This window comes from Tenrec ecaudatus, chromosome 1 (genome assembly GCF_050624435.1).
Source record: "Tenrec ecaudatus isolate mTenEca1 chromosome 1, mTenEca1.hap1, whole genome shotgun sequence".
NCBI lineage: Eukaryota > Metazoa > Chordata > Mammalia > Afrosoricida > Tenrecidae > Tenrec > Tenrec ecaudatus.
In genome coordinates this window covers 168043423-168060312 of record NC_134530.1, presented here as the reverse complement: position 1 = coordinate 168060312, position 16890 = coordinate 168043423, and the positions used below count along the sequence as shown (strand labels likewise).

General features: G+C 39.6%; 1 pseudogene; it reads right to left on the bottom strand.

The window, feature by feature from the left end:
* Positions 1 to 12230: 12230 nt before the first annotated feature.
* Positions 12231 to 16592, bottom strand: LOC142438114 (T-cell surface glycoprotein CD1c3-like; annotated as a pseudogene).
* Positions 16593 to 16890: the final 298 nt, after the last annotated feature.

Genomic DNA, 16890 nt, shown 5'->3' with positions numbered 1-16890 from the left:
GAACAATCATTGAAATATTCATTCACATATTCTCAAGAGGAAAGAACTTATGAAATCTCTAATACTGTGAAAATCAAAACTCTTTAAGAACATTTGAAAATGCAAGAGGGAATAAATATCCTGATTTTTAGGCTTTGGCTCAGGTTATCACAACATCTTTATGATTTTTTAATCTTTATTTTTCTACTGTTCATTTCCACATCTGTGGCATTACAATAATCACATTGGCTGTACTCATCCTTAATTGATCTTATATTTTAATTCAGGTATGAAAATCATAGATGTTGTCCTTGAACAAATCAGTTTACTGATTCTAGAACTCAGTTTCAATGTCTACAGGAATAGATAGACCAGGTTTTTTGCAATATATCCATTAATGTTGTTGAGCAAATAGGGGGCAAAGTTATGAAAATTCTAGGCATAACCAAACACCTCAGGAAATAGTCTGGGTCTGAGAGCTCAAGACCATGGTCTTAGGGGACACCATGATCAATTTTCAGAACATAGTCCACCAAGACAATAATGCGATATCCCACTTGGATGAGTGGCACCTGGGGTCTTAAAACTCATAAGTGTCCATCTAGGTACAACCACTGGCCTCTCACTGTCAGGAGACTAAAGGAATGAAGGAAAGAAAACACACATAGAAACAATTAGTCCACAGACTAATGGACCACGCAAACTTCAATCTCCACAACCCCAACACAAGAAAAAATAGATGGCACCCAGCTATCACTACCAACCACTCTGAAAGAGATCACATTAGAAGAACCTGGAAAGAATGTGAGAAAAATGTAGAACAAACCCAAAATCATAAAAAGGCCAGATTTACTAGTATAATATAGAGAACTGGAAGCCATAAAACTGTGGTCCTCCAGCCTAGAAATGAACTCACTTACATGGCTCAATTATCTGCTTAAAAATACAGATCTATAAGGGAAATTATAATACTTGAAAATAATCAACCAAAAGGGCAGAACTTAACCAAAGACAAGGTTTAAAATGGTTCAGATCACTGACCCATCGAGCTACGGGGGACAACACTGGAGACACAGTGTGGGAATTGTGCCTTATCTGACCCCATCACACCAAAGTGAAACACTAAGGGCGTGCAACAGAGCAGCATTGAAGTCCCCAGGGAATACCAAAGATAGACTTTGGAGCCAGGGCATGACACCCCAACAGACTCAACCAGAAAACATTCCTAAAGGTCAACAAACAGACCTTGAACTATTTACAGGCTTTTCATTTTTGTTGTCATTGCTATTATTTTGTTGTCTTCTATTGCTTTGTTTTGCTCTGTATTGTTTCTTTGTGCATCTTATTATTTGCAGGTCTATCTAGATAAGATAGGTGGGATAAACAATCTGAAGGAGAAAACAGCAGGACTGAGGTTCCAGGGGGTCAAGGGTGAGGTGAAGGCAGGGAAAAGGAAGTAAGTATTAACAAACCCAGGGAAAGGGGAACAATAAGTGATCAAAGATCAGTGGTGAGGAGGGTGCAGGAGGCCTGGTATGGCTTGATCAAGGGCAATGTAACTGAGAGGAATTACTGAATCACAAATGAAGACTGAACATGATAGAGGGACAAGAGGAAATTAAAAAGAAATAGAGGAAAGATCTAGGAGGCAAAGGGCATTTATAGAGGTCTAAATACAGGTATGTACATATATAAATATATTTATATATGACAATGGGGAAATACATCTATGTACATAAATTTGTAGATTTAGTATTAAGGTAGCAGATGGACATTGGGCCTCTACTCAAGTATTACCTCAATACAAAAGCACTTTGTTCTAATAACCTGGCATTCCATGAAGCTCACCTTCCCGACACAGTTGCTGAAGACAAAGCTAGTGTATAAGCAAATGTGGTGAAGAAAGCTGATGGTGTCTAGCTGTCAGAAGATATAGTGCCTGGGGTCTTAAAGGCTTGAACATAAACAAGCGGCCATGCAGCTGAGAAGTAACAAAGCCCACATGGAAGAAACACACCAGCCTGTGTGATTAAGAGGTGTCAATAGGATCAGGTATCTGGCATCAAAGAACAAAATATCATATCATTGTGAATGAGGGGGAGTTCAAAGTGGAGACCAAAACCCATCTATAGGCAACTGGACATCCTCTTACAGAAGGGTCGTGGGGAGGAGATGAGCCAGTCAGGGTGCAGTATAACACCGATGAAACATACAACTTCCCTCTAGTTCTTTAATGCTTCCTCCCCACCCCTCCCCACTATCATGACCCTACTTCTACCTTACAAATCCTGTTATACCAGAGGCTGTACACTGGTACAGATATGAGCTGGAAACACAGGGCATCCAGGACAGATAAACCTCTCAAGACCAATAATGAGAGTAACAATACCAGGGGGGTAAAGGAAAGTTGGGGAGAGAAAGGTGGAACCTATCACAATGATCTACATATAACCTCCTCCCTGGAGGATGGATGACAGAAAAGTGGGTGAAGGGAGACATCGGACAGTATAAGACATGAAAAAAATAATAATAATTTACAAATTATCAAGGGTGGGGGAGGGAGGAAGTGGAAAAAATGAGGAGCTGATACTAAGGCCTCAAGTATAAAGAAAATGTTTTGAAAATGATGATGACAACAAATGTACAAATGTGCTTGATACAATGGATAGATGGATGGATTGTGATGAGTTGTATGAGCCCCCAATAAAATGATTTTTTAAGGGTTCAGAAAGAACGATGAATGAAAACAGAAAATACAAGAAGAAAGTTTTACAAGTGGTATTATGTCATGGGGATTGCATTCAATGACATGAAACAAAATGTGTGTTAATTGTTGACTATAAAATTGATCATCTGCTCTGTAAACTTTCACCCAACTCATAATAAAAAAATCCAGAAATTCAAAAAATATAAAATGGTTTGGAAAATAAAATAAAATATCCAGCTCTATATATTTCTATTTTAAATACAATTTTATATTTTAAAAATCTCAATTTTAACCTTATAAATTTAATTTTATATTAAGTATTCAGAGGATGGGCCACTGCTGGGGTGGGGAATAATACGCAGCTCTTTCCATGTTTTTAAAACTGAAGTTGTTTTCACCTCTTCCTCTAATCCACTCTTGTATCCACCTAATATCTGACAGTACAGCTATCTCATTCCCATTGTTCAATACCAGAATGATTATATATCACTAGTTCCTTTTCTTTCAAGTCCAATTGCAAACATGTTTCACATTTTATTTCTATGTTTTCATTTCTTCCTTCAGGAATATTTCCTTTAGAGAAAACTTCTGGTCTCTAAACAGTAACCCCATTGCTGAAGTCAGTGTGTTCAGGAAAACAACAGGAGAGAACCAAGTTTTTACTGTCTACTGAAGTTAATACAGCTCAGCAATAGGAAATGGAAGAAACATTTTCAGAGATTGTGTAGAGAAAGAATTAAATAAAAGCTAAGAGACGAAACTTCCAAAGACTTCTGAAGTTTGACCCTGTGTTGAGTGAATGAAAGAATAAAAAAAAAATTTTTTTTGAGAAGATTATTAGTTACTTCGATGCTTGGCTTGGAACCGAAGTTGCTTCTCATACTTACTGGAATTACTCCTAGTAAATATGCAAACTGTTAAAACTGAATATGTGTTGAATTAATGATCAAATTAACTAATGAACAAACAAATGCATTGTGCGAGGATGAAATCCACAGCTAAATATCTTCAATTTTTATTACTTAACTCTCAATGCTATTATATTTGGATGGCTAACAGCACCTCCCTCGTTTTTTTTTCTTCACCTCTTCTAAGTTGTCACGAGTGAGATCAGGTCAGTAAGGTGCATGGGGCAAGAGAAACATGCTGGGTTTTTTTGCCAAAACCTGACACGCTGAGATGGCTACAGGAGCAGGTGCATTGTCATGGTGGCAAAACCAGTCCACCATCTGCCACAAATCAGGTCTTTTTATGTTGTAAACTGTTATTCAATTGTAGGCAGTCTGTTGGTCCAGGTGTTTATTGGTGGGTGACTAATTAGTCCACTGTGCCTCTGTTTGCCTTGCAGCTAAAAGCAGTGTGAGATAACTCAGTTCTTTAAGACCACTTTAAGATTCTTTTGAACCCTGCATTCCTTGTGCTTATCTTAGAACATAGTGCTGTTATTATTCAAATGTTAAGAAAGTGTGACTAGTTAAGTAACATTTGCATAGATAAGAGTTTAAGAATGTTTTTGTAAGTTCTTTGATGTTTGTTTTGTAACTGTTCACTTGTAAGAAGAGTATAAAAACCAAACTTCTAATATACTCAGTACTTTAGTCCATCAGACTGTTGTCCTCCCAATCCCATACTTTGTATGTCTCTTTTCCTTTCATCCGCACGCCTCAGTTCAGCTGCAGCTTGATGCGGGATAGCTGGTCTAATCACCCGTATTTTTGGCACCCAAAGTTGGAGCTCTGAAAACCGAGGATCCCGTGACAGACACCACTGAGTAGTACGGCCATGAATCTTTACAGATAAAATTAAGGATAAGTGGTGAAAAGTTGGGAGTAATAAATGATGGGACAGGTTTCTAGTAAATGTATGTATACAAATATGCTTCAAAATATGTTAAAAGTTAGAGGAGCAAAGTAAGCTATCAAAGAGTAGAGAAGTTTTTAGATTTTGTGGTTAAGGTATGTCCTTGGTTTCCTAAGGAAAGGTCTGTAAATATTGAAGCTTGGCAAAAAGTAGGGCAGTGGTTAAAAGATCACTATACTGCTAATGGACCTAGTAAGGTTCCTATAGACACGTTTAGCTTACGGAATTAGTTAGGGATAGCCTGGATGCTAGGCATGAGGGTCTCTGGGGTGAGAATAAATTGTTTGCATGCTGGAACAAAATTGAAAGAAAAGTTCCTTCTGCACATCCGCCTCCTCCCCCTCCGCCACTGAAGCCTCGGAACAGCGAACTTGCGGGCTTTGAAAGCCAGGACAAGGAATTCCTTGATCCTGATGATGCGGAGCAGCTAGAGGATGAGTCAGTACATTATCATGATGAGGACTTAGGGATTTCTAAACTGGTGCAGGAGACTGAGAAGTCTGCCAGAATGCAACAAAGACGTTAGCCTGGGAGAAAGCTTATGCATCGTTAGCAACAGAACAAGGAGTAGATTTAGGAATTCCAGGGTGTTATCCAGTTAGGGCACAGAATGCTCAAGGACAGGGGTGAATGTTCACCCCATTCCATTCAAAACTGTAAAAATTTTACATCTGCTTGTTCTAAATATGGTCAGGAGATGATTTGTTTTATGCAGGAGAAAAAACAATTGTCCAAAGCTTGTATGTCAGATTACTTGTGAAAATCAGAGTTTCATCAGAATTGTCAAAATACAGCAGATGTAAACTGTTTGTGTAAATAAATTGTGTTTGTGCGTGTGTGAGTGTGAAAGTATTACATACTCTTTCACTTGTATGTACGGAGAGTTTTTTTTAATGTTTAGTTTAAGGATAAAATCACTTTTGCTTGTGTTTACTACTGCTTGAAGTTGAGTCTTTTTTGAATATTTAAAAAATAATTTTACCAACGAAACCACTCTCCCAAGGAAAATATTGTCATCATTTGTAGACCATGTAACCTTCAAGTATGTGCTATTTTTAGTCCCTTTGTCTAATTCAAATCAGGATTTGTATTTAAAAAATTAAACAATTGCCTTTTGAAAATGCAAATAATGCCAGTCAGGCAGTACTGAGACTTTTTGGAAAAAAGGGCAACCTGTCTGATTAGATCAGACTATGCTCGGACATTGGGCCTTGCTTTGCTTAGGAGCTTGCTATAGCAGCCGCTTTGCAAGGAAAAACAGTAAAGGAGGGTTAATGATACTATGGAATTTATGAGAGCCCTGCAGCCTGGCTCCCTTGCCTCTGCTATTCCAGCCAATACATATAAGATCATTTTAGACTTAAAAGATTGTTTTTATACTATCCCATTGAATCTAAATGGTGTAAAATATTTGCCTTTAGTATTTCTTCCACCAACTTCAAAGAACCTATGAAGAGATATCATTGGCTTGTTTTGCCTCATGGCATGGCCCCGACCTGGTATTAATTTGGGGAAGAGGGCATGTTTGTGTTTTTCCCACAGGATGCTGATGGAGCAAAGTGACTGCCGGAAACTTTGGTGCACTTTGCAAACTATGCAGATGGTAATTTGCTCAAAGTGCTTCTGGGGACATCAGACAGTGAGCAGTACTAGGCTTAAGTTCCTGATCCACCACTCTTACATCCTGTTGTCTGGGAAGGTCTGGAAATCACGGTGTAGGTTAATGACTCACACCCTCCCTGTACAAGGTGAAGGAAATGTATTATCATCTACTCCACAGTCTTTTTCTCCTTGTGGACTAGAGACTTGAAATAATAATAAAGCCATATTGTGGAGATCGTGTCTCATCGACAAGCCTATCCAGTATAACATCACAAAAGAGAGATATATCCTTGATTGGTCTGGCAACCAGGACAATACTCAAAAAAATAATGGTGAATGGAAAACAGAAGCTACTTTGGGTGATGTGAAGCTTATGGGCCCTTCCTCCAAAGCACAAAGAAACGTTACTGCCTGCGTAACATCGCCTTATGTACTTTTGGCAGGGAATATTAATAGAGATCATGATGATTGTAAGTTTAATATGTCTTGTAATAATTATAATTTGTCCAATTGTATTACCTAGACCCCTGAAGGTATTGTCATTGCAATTGTGTATCAACCTTCTTTTGTTATGCTGCCAGCAGATTACAAATTGCCCACTTTGTAAATGAATTATCCAAAAATGTGACTATTGTGTTGGGTACTCAAGAAGATATAGACAGAAACTTAGAACAAAAAGTTAATGCTCTTTATGACATGGTCACAGCAGAAGTGTGTGTATTGTTGATCTTATGCATACTTCCTATTATACTGTGCAAGGTTATGGTTGAATTAATGACCTTAGGAACAAAGCTTCATGAAGTGCACCTGCACACTTTGCCCTCTCCCCAAACAGGGGTGTAAGGCAGAGACTGGTTAGTCAAAGACAGGTAAGATCGAGTCTGAGTCTCTCAACCTAAGACAGGTCATAGTAGCCTGGAGGACTGTGACTGATGATGGGTAAGGGTGATTTCAGGACTCGACAACCTAAGACAGGCACAGTCATCTGCCGACGGTTTGAGTAAAAACGTCTTCAGTAAATAAAAAAGGGGGAAAGATGCTGAAGGCCATTAAGACTCAGTCTTGAAACAGCTGAAAATTCTCATAACCTATGTGTCAGTGTTTGCTGATTTCTTCTGCGCCTTAACGTTTTGAACAAACTGTCAAGAACAAGAAAGTATGCAAGGTCTGGGAGAAAAAGGTTGTTTAATTTTCTCAAGGATGTATGGCTTGATAAAAGATGGAGTTGCTATGTGTATCAAATGTACTTGCTTAACAATGAGATAGTTAACCCCAGGTTGTTTCTCCATGAATATTAAGTTATTGTTATTATCATTATTATTAATTTTTGAAATTTTTTGCATTTTATGATTTTGTTATCTGAAATGTCTTCAAACCATGCTGACACAAATTATAGCACAAGTTCATCTGAGCAGCCTTAAGTTAAATCAAGTTCGTGGAGTAACCCCCCTCCGCAGTCTGAAAGACTGGCAGTCAATGACAGGTAAGAGGATTAAGTTCAGATGCATCAACCTAAGACAGGAAACTGTTTTTAAATAACAGTAGACCCAATGATGGGTAAGATCATCAGAACCTATCCCAACCTAAGACAGACTCAGTCCCGCTTTGCTCATTTTTAGTAATAAAGAAGAGGGAGATGTAGGAGGCCTGCTGGTCAAGGTGTTTATTCGTGGGTGACTAATTAGTCCCCTGTGCCTCTGTTTACCTTGCAGCTAAAAGCATTGTGAGATAACTCAGTTCTTTGTGACCTTGCAGCTAAAAGCAGTGTGAGATAACTCCATTCTTTAAGACCTCTTTAAGATTCTTTTGAACCTTGCATGTCCTTGTGCTTATCTTAAAATTTAGTGCTGTTATTATTCAAGTGTTTAGAAAGTGTGCCCAGTTAAGTAACATCTGCACAGATAAGAGGTTCAGAATGTTTTTTAAAACAAATTCTTTTATGTTTATTTTGTAACCATTCCCTTGTAAAAAGAATATAAAACCAAGCTTTGAATATACTCGGTATTTCAGTCCATCAGACTGTTGTCCTCCCAATCCCATACTTTCTTTTCCTTTCATTCGCACGCCTTATCTCAGACGCAGCTTGATGTGTGACAGCTGATCTAATCACTCCCATGCAATCATTTCAGAACCGCAAAATAGAGAGCCTGATTAACAATCTGACCTGGTGGAATAAACTCTAAATCCACTATCCCCCTCACATCAAAAACAAATGGCCATCTTCTTGATTTTTTATTTCAATTGAAAATCTTGTTAGGATGACAATGGTCTCTTCCACTGGATTGACTGATGTTTGCTTTTGGGGTCGTAAGAATAGCGCCATGTCTCATCACCAGTAATGACCTTGGGAAAAAAAAGTATGGTTTGCTTTGGAGCTGTTCTTCCAAAGCCGAGCATGTTTCCACTCAATGCTCTTTTTTCCTGGTCAGTCAGAACCCACAAATTTCATAGCATCCCTTCTCTTTGTCAAATCTTCTGTTAAAATTCACTGAATCAAGTTCCAAGATAGTCCAGATAACTTCCCCATCTCCTTAATGGTCCATCATTGGTCTTTGAGCACAAGTACATGAATGTTGTCTCTTTGGGAAGTTGATGGATGTCCAAAATGAGGTTTGTAACCAATTGACATTTCACCTTTTTTGAAATGAGAAAACCACTTGTACACTTGAGGTTTTTCCCAGTGTGCTGGCCTTATAGGCTATATTCAACATCACAACAGTTTCTGTGGCATTTTTCCTGAGCAGGAAACAAACTTTCGCAGCTGCTTGCTGTTCTCTTAAATTGGCCATCACAAAAAAAAAAAAAAAAAGGTAGAGCGAAACTGCTTTTACAAAAAAAATTTACTGTGAGCATAAAGAACCTTCCCAGGTGATGCCACTGGGTGCACTAGCAAGTTGCTCAAAGCTCGCCTCATGGAGAAAATGTGTACTATGAAAGCTCCACTGAGAGGGGCTTTTTTCCAGTTTTTTGGGGGTAACCCCTAGTTTGTATAGATCTGCAAATGCAACAAGAAAGCAGACCAACTTTGGGCCTCTACTTAAATTTTACCTCAATAGCATTTGTTCGAATAATGTAGCATTGTATGATGCCTTCATGACATGATCACGGAAGACAAAATGGGTGCATAAGTAAATGTGGTGAAGAAAGCTGGTGGTGCCCAGTTATTAAAAGATATAGCATCTAGGGTTTTAAAGGCTTGTAGTTAAACAAGTGGCCATCTACCATGGAAGCAATGTAGCCCACATGGAAGAAGAACAGCAGGTGGTGACAGTAAGAGGTATCAGAAGTTCAAAGATAAGCAGCCAAACCAATGTGAAGGGGTATGTATTTAGTGGAGACCCAAAACCCACTGTAAGATAATTGGACAGTCCCTCTCAGAAGGGTCACATGGAAAATGTGATAAATCCAGGGTAGAGTATAGAACTAATTAAACACATAATTATCCTCTAATTCTTAATATTTTATCCCCTTAATATTTGGGCTTTTATTTGTTTTACCTAATTTATCATGTTAGACAGTATGTGTTCATTTGTATCATTAAGATCGTTCAATACATGAAAGCCAATATAGATAACCCTTCAGAAACAGTAACAGGAGTAATGATTCCCTGAGGATGTGGAAAGAGAGGGGTGGGGGTAACGGGTAGCTGATATTATGGTTGACTGTATAACCCCACTTGAGGGAAGCAAACAACAGAATTATAGGTGAGTGGATATATTGGATGGTGTAAGATATGGCAAAAAAAATAAGTGTTGGGTGGTGTGTGGGAGGGGAGAGAAAGGAGGAGATAAAAGGAAGCTGATATCAAGGAGTTTAAGAAGAAAGTAAATGCTTTGAAACTGATTGTGGTAGCAATTGTACAATAAACTTGATGTCATTAAACTATGGACTATTATGATATCTGTAAGAACTCCCAATAAAATGATTTTAAACCACACACAACAATGAAATTATACACCATACAATCAAGTTTGATAAGCAAAAAAATTTAAGCTCAGAAGACAATGATGACTATGCTTTTTAAAATATTACTATACATTTACTCTGTGGGAGTACTATATGTGACATAGTAAGTGCTTACTAGACATTGTTGACTGCATGAATGAATATTAAGCTAGTTAAGTCTACTTATGGACTCAGGCTACCATTTGGGATCCTCAATATCTTCATACTACTTCAATCCAGTGGAACTCTGACTGTCTTCTTTTGATGAATTTCGTTCCTTCTGAGTGCTATACTTGCCCTACAACTTCTCAGGTATCATGATTGCCTCTCAAACTTAAATTATCTGATGAATTCTGTGGTGGTTTTGATAAAATGTGACTTTGATGAGGTAAGGCCTCACATCATATATTTATGACAAGCTCTGAGGTAATAACTCTGCTGCTTATCCTGAGTCACAAGGATCTACATACTACCATGCAGTTTTTATTTGCAATGGTAAGAGAAGAGTTGCATTTTATTGACTCTATCTACTGAAATATTAAACAGGGTAAGAGAATCTATTGTATTTTTTTTTTCTCAGAAGTTCAGAGAAAAAAACAGGGAACTAGGCATAGGTGAGTCCTCTTGGCCAAGTGAGAAGATTGTTTTATTGAGGAACAAATCAAATGTCTCAACTCTGACAAAAACACAAAGAAGAAAAATAATAAACTAAGATTTTATTGATATCATATTACAAGCAGATAAAATAAATATTAAGAAGAAAAATATATATTAGGAGAGGAAAACTTGTATTTGATAGACTTATCTATCCAAATTTTTTTAATTGGAAGGGAATGGGTGACTTACATAACGGAAGCAAAGGATTGGAAGTGAAGAATACATTTATCAAAATACAGTTAGAGTGCTGTGGAACTCCAAGGATGTAGGACTTGCTCCCTATATGTCAATTATGATCAGCACCTCAAGAAGTAACCCCTGAAATAAGTCTTTAGATTGATTAATTTTGGAATTTATGGACTATGCTATCCCATTTAACCTTACGATTTAAAGCCCAATAACCTGGGCCATAGCAATAAATCCTGAAATATTATATTTAGCTAATATTTATCATTGAACATTAAGCAGAAATAAACAAGCTATCAAGCATAAATATTTACAAGGAGACTTGGAAAGATGCCATCTCTGTATTGTGTTCAGGTGTATCCTGAGCTGCTGGATTGCTGGATTCTGGTCCCAAAGGGAGAAGAGTAATGAAGAAGCTCACAGTATGTCATCATAGGAACTGTATAAGAAGAGGACTGACAGTCAGGTAAGGTAGAAATTGAAGAGAAATCGAGGAGAATTGGAGAAAAAGAAGAACAGATGATAGAGAAGCAACTATGGTGAGGGGCAAGAAAGATGGGTGCAACGTTGGACAGAAGATAGGTTGGACTAGGGCAAGAAAGGTGGATACAAAAAATTCACCATCTCTTCCTAAACCAAAACATCAAGCCAGTCAGAAGCAGCAGGGACACCATCCCTGCCAAGAAGGTCATAGCCACGGAGTTGTGATATTCTGTGTGTTTCAATGCACATAAAGAATTCATTTTAAATCCATCACAATCACTGTTTAACTACATTTCTCTGGGTTTCTTTTGTCTGTTTAAGGGTCTGCCTCGACGATCTCTCTTCTTATTTCTTCTCTCATCCAGTGCAGGGAATAATGTTTCTTAGAATCCTCAACAGCAAGCACTGCGGTAGTATAGTGAATTACGCATTTGGCTGATAACTAGAAGTTCAATAGCACAAAACTACCAGTTGCTTTAAGGGAGAAAAGCAACCCCTTAAAGTCTTTCAACCCCTGTAAAGAGTTACAGTCTTGGGGAAAAAAAATTCTGCTTGATCTCATTGGGTTGCTGTGAGCTGGAATTTTCTGGATTACATTCAGTTATTTTTTTGTTTATTTGTTTGTTTTCTGGAGGGCTTGGTCACCCTGAACATATTCTTACATCTATAAGTTCCACATTTTCAGCTCTTCTTTCTAATCCTTGAATTCACAAATTTTATCCCTTTGGAGCCTGAATTGCCTAGCAAACATAAAGTGTATCTGCTCTGGTACGGTGCCTAGATAACCAACCCCAATTTCCAGTTTGAGGTATCATTCTTCCTGACCCCAGTAGAGGACAATGTCCTTGTCACCTAGACTACTGTGCCTCACCCGGAAGGATAGGCCAGGTGCCTCTGTGGCTGACACATTCAAGAGCACATGAAGATACCAGGTCCCATCAGCATTGGGCAGGACATCACCTCGCCGAGTGCCTGGCTGCTCCTGTCCCCCCTTCATCCACATCACCCACACAGGCTTTGGGTAGAAGCCAAAGACATGGCAAACCAGCAGGACACAGCCATGGCCTTGAGTGGTGTTACCAGACAGCCTGACTTCAGGCTTCACTGGAAAAGACAGGAAACACAATTCAGGTAAGGCCTCTACACAAAATTTAGAAGTTCAAATGTCAACATCAGTTTATGCAGACATATCTTTCCCACCCCTAGAAATCTGTCACTCATTTTCCTCTCTTCCTAGCTTCTTCGTAAGCTAAATCTGAAGGATATGGTAGAATGATGAGATTTTAAAAGAAAAAAACTGCTCTAAAGAAGATGTAGGACTCACCTTTTCTCTGGATATACACCCTCCCTGCCTCTATGAGACCCAAAAGGAAACGTGGGCAGGTGCCACTGATGAGTCCATGCACGACTTCCTTGATGCCATGGTACTGATTGATGAGACTGCAGACATTCTCAGCCCTTCTTCCACTCCGTGGAGAGGGCACACATGACATGTTGTGGAAGCTCAGGAAATCTGACCCTTGAAAAGCCGCCAGCAGAAAGCCTGTGGGTCCTCCCCAGGGTGCCACTCACAGCCTCCTGTCATCTGTATTTCAAGGGGATCTGAAAATGGAATCGTGAATTGGGGGGAAAGATAATTTTTAAAAATGAAATGAATGTAAAGAAAAATAAGTATCATATAAGAAACTTGAGAGAATGGGGTTAAGTTCCATTTAATCAAATAGAGAAGAGTTGGTGGAACTTCAATGGAGAAGCAGAGAGGAATGACATGAAGCAAGGGGCAACTGATTGAAGAAACTGGTTTAAATGATGTGGGTAAGAGAGAACTGGAGGCAGGGATTTGGGATTATGATCATCCAGAGTGAAGACAATGAAGTGGATTTTAATGACAATATAGAAGACAGTGACTGCACAAGGGATTCTGGGGGATTGAATACCATATTTTAAGTAGTCAAAGAGTGAGACAGCAGAGAATGTACATTTGAAAGTTTGAAAACTGTGGTCACAAGATATAACTAAGGAGAAATGGTAAAATACAAACCAAAAATAAATGAGAACGGATATCATAAGGAGCAGAAGGCTTGAAGCATTTCAAAAGTCAGATTTAAAATATTTCTCCTCCTTCCCTTTTCCCTGTGCAAGGGTGTGTGGTTGCAGTTGTGGGGCAGAGCAAGCCGGTGTAGCAAGCGTCTCCATGGAGAGGGATGGTGTTTCCTAATTTTTTTTTATTGAGACACAAACACCACCCCCTTCCCCCGGTTTCTGAACTCACATTCAAACTGCAGTTGATTGTAATAGTTGTGAATTTCCCGAGTCAATCCGATGAAGTACATTCGAAGCAGCATTTCCAGTTCTACCAGCTCTTTGTTGCTGAAGTTTCCCTTGGGCCAGGGCCATAGGGAAACGGCAGTGCCAGAATTACTCTCCCAGCTACGAGTCTGCATTTCATTCAACCAACCAGAGGCCAGGGTTCGTGTCCAGGAATGGTTGTAATAAGATGATATGTGGATGATACGGTAGGAGATAGGCCCCTGCAAGGCTGTGGGTAGCAAAACAACAGAGTAAAGTGAAATAAAAATCATTGAGAAGAATGTAGCGTGGAGAAAGTTTCCATAAATGGAGAATTCAAAGTCTGAAGGAAGAGAAAAACACGGTTATGTCTTCAGTCATTTGATCATCCCAGGATGTCACGTTCTATTAACAGCCTGCAGAAGAGAATAGAGACCTAGAGACGAGGAGACACAGAATGAAACTGGCTGGCACTCACATCACTGGACTATATTGAGTCTACATCACAAGCACACACACACACACACACACACCAGCTGGGAGGAGACCAACTAACAATGCGAGTTGCAGAATCAGCATTTCATCTGCAGGTGTTTTTTCTTTCTCTCAGACAAACTGGTATTTGATCCTTAGTTGACAAACCTACCCCACAACTTCTCATTTCTGACTTTCTTCCCCACCGATGACAATGTTTCCCTTTAACTACCGTCTGGAACAAAGGAAACTTGCAAGCCTCAAGCTCCTTGTCTCTCCAGCTCTGGCTCTCGCCTCTGCCTTTCAGCTTCTCCACTGGTCATCAGCAGCCATCCTGCTCACTTGTCTTACTTAATTCAACTGCTATAGAATGAATCTTATTTAGCACAGGAAAGTCACTTCACTTCGAGTCTTTTTTTTTACATTTATATATTAAAATGAAATGATTTCCCAGACTGCCTAGGGCTTTTCTCTCCCTGCTCACTTCTGCTATTCTATCGTCCTGTTCTGCTTTGGAAAATTCCCTAAATATCCTCTTCCCCTATATCACCTTCCTCTATTACATTCATCTCTGGCTTCTCACGGGTTCCTTTACTTGTTAAGTTTATTTGTTTGTGTTTGTTTCAGAATAGTCTCTGACTGCTCTTTGGAACAGTATAAACTACTCTGAATCCTCCATTCTTCCTTAAACATGAAAGCTATCACTTACAAGAACCATATGGACATTGAAACCTATAAAGAAACCTTCTGTCTGATTTTCATTGATATGTATTCACTCACCCATCACTTGCCACCCGCTTAGAACCTAGCCTCTTTACTCATTCAAGAATATGTATGGAGACCCAAAGCCCATCCGTACACATGGACGTCTCCTCAAAGAAGAATTACGAGGAAGGATGATTCAACCAAGATGCAATATAGCACCCAACAAAACACACATCCTTCCTCTAGTTCCTTAATGCTTCCTCCCCTCAACTGCCATGATCAGTTTAGTTCTACCTTACAAATCTGGCTTGACTTCAGAACACACATTGGTGCAGAGAAGGGCTCCTGGCACATGGGGTTCAGGGCAAATGACCCCCTAAGGGAGAGTAGTGGGAGTAGTGATGTCATGAGGGTAGGGGGATGGTCAGGGAGGGGTGATAGGGAGAACCCTTCACAAGGTTGGGTATACAGCCCAACCCCCAGGGGGATGAAGAACAGAAATGTGGGTGAAGGGAGACAACAGATAGTGTAAGATATGAAATGATAATAATGGATCAAGGGTTCATGAGGGTGGGAGGGTCAGGGAGGTAGGGTGGGAAAGAGGAGCTTATACCAAGGACTCAAGTAGAAAATGTTTGGAAATGATGGTGGAAACATAAGTACAAATATTCTTGATACAATTGATTTATGGAATGTTATGAGCTTTAAGAGCCCCCAATAACATGATTAAAAAAGAATATGTAGAGGTTGACAGTTCGGTCACTTAGAGGAAAACACTTTACCATTGCAGAAGAAAAACATTTAAATCAATAACTAAATTGTGGTATGCTGAGTTTTACTGTAACATTTAGAATAGCTGATCCAAAATCGACCTTCTTGAAACATTTTCGAGTGGTTTTCCTTTGACTGTTTCTTGCCTACTCAGAATTTTGGCTTCAGGGGTTGAGTCTGGGCATTAGATCTATACTAAACTCTTATATCCAATAGAGTGTCTAATCGATGGTGAGTGGAAAGCAGGGCATATTTGCTGAACAAATAGTATAACACAATTATTTGTTAATGATGAAGGATGGACTTAACACAAGGTGTTTGTGTAAAAGGTAAAACATAAGAAAGCGTAACTTCCAGCCTGTGTGATCGTGAGATGTTGATGTGTGGGAAACTAACACGGAGGGAGCTATGACAAGGACTATATTCCCTAACTTATTACAGAGGGGATCTGAAAAGCTGGTGTTCCATGGTAGGAAAGCCTCCACTTCAGTAAGTTAGAGGTAAAATCCAAGGACATGATCCTGCTTCAAAAATCATTCCCACAGGTTCTCCCCTTAACGGCTCTGCTGCCTTAAAGTGAGCACATGGTGGATTGCATCTCCCTATAGAAGCAGGCATTGTCTTTTTCTCTCTCTTCAACGGGGTATGCAAGCTCCCTTGTACCTTCCCCCAATGCAGGTATTAGGTTTCCTCACCTGTGAGCATAGGGACCTTTGATGTAGATGCCACCCACCTTGCGCCGGATGTAACTACTGACTATGCAGGTCTTAAACAAAGGCCCCGAGATAGCAGTGGCCCCCTTTCACTTCTCCCATTCTCCAGCGTGCTCACTTCCGCATGGAGAAGCTGAGGTGAACATGCTACCACAAAATGGATCCGACTCTCTCTCCGCTTTCTTATCCTCTATGACGTTCCTATAATCTTTATAGAGCATCGCCATACATTTGCACCTTCTGGTGCTTCGGTTGTTGGAGACATCGATGGAAAGAAGTATCAAAAGTTCAAAAGCACGCAACCAACGCTCTGTGAAGGGGCAATGGAGACCCAGAATCCACCTGCAAGGTGACTGGTCAGTCCCTCTCAGAAGGGCCACAGAGAACGGATGAGAGAGCCAGGGTGCGGTGTGGCTCTGATGGACCACATAACTATCCTCTACTTCTTTAACATTTCCTCCCCTTGCTGGTAAGGTCGGTATGTGTTTTACCTCACTGATCACGTTAGAGTTGTGTATG